The sequence below is a fragment of the Leopardus geoffroyi genome, chromosome A2, assembly GCF_018350155.1.
Source record: "Leopardus geoffroyi isolate Oge1 chromosome A2, O.geoffroyi_Oge1_pat1.0, whole genome shotgun sequence".
Taxonomy (NCBI): Eukaryota; Metazoa; Chordata; class Mammalia; order Carnivora; family Felidae; genus Leopardus; species Leopardus geoffroyi.
This window is the reverse complement of record NC_059331.1, coordinates 77,438,535-77,439,568: the sequence shown is the minus strand read 5'-3', so window position 1 is coordinate 77,439,568 and position 1,034 is coordinate 77,438,535.

The window sequence follows — 1,034 nt, the reverse complement described above, 5'->3', positions numbered from 1 at the left end:
TTTTGCCTAGGTGGATTTTTACCTACTGATGACACATTTGGGAGAATGCAAAATTTTCTGTGTGTCTGTGTCGGTACAACTTTTACAGTAAAATTAGCTTCACTTTTGTTGAGATTGAAACCAGCAAGTCGAATGTTAGTGTTTCTTCAGTGGCGTGCCCGTTCACAATATAACCTGGTATTTGGGAAATATCAGTTGCAAAAACCATAAGAAACTATATCTGTTTTGCCCTGTAAAAATCATTTGCTCAAAATCATTGTGTAAATACTAACTAGATACCACTGACGTAAATGGAAAAGACATTTGAACGTATTTTTAAACTCACAATTAAGTGACTTTATGAGGTATACAGAGCTGCTGACTTCTGTTCTAACATACTGGAAGGGTATCATACCTCTTTTTTTGAAAAGTCCTATAGTCCTTCCTATGTCATGAAAATTTTGGAAAGGTCCTATGTTATAAGTACCGTTGACCCTGAACAACGTGAGAATTCGGGGTGCTGGCCCCCCTGCACAGATGAAAATCCATGTATAACTTTTGACTCACTGAAAACTTTAATAATAGCCTGATAACGTAGTTGATTAGTATATCTTATATATATTTATATGTATCCTACGCTGTATTCTTACCACGAAGCTAGAAAAGGTGTTACTAAAAGTTCTAACGAAGAGAAAATACAGTTCTGCGTAGAAAAACACTCCGTGTATAAGTAAGTGGACCCGTGCAATTCAAACCCCTGTTGTTCAAGGGTCAGCTGTACATGGAAAAAAATCACAAGTACCAAGAACAAAAAATATATTTTTCTAATTATTAGATTAGCCACCAAATATTGATGTCAATTGAGGAAGTTTTACATAATCATACTCTATTTTGACCAAAGTAGATTTGTGTTTCTTCACTGGTTTGTAACTAATCTGTTAAATTTTGGCCTAGACACTAAGTAGCATTTACTTATTACAATATATGCACAGTCTAATAAAGCAATATTGGATATACTTCACTTCAAGGGGACAGAGAGATAAGCCAGTGAAAAT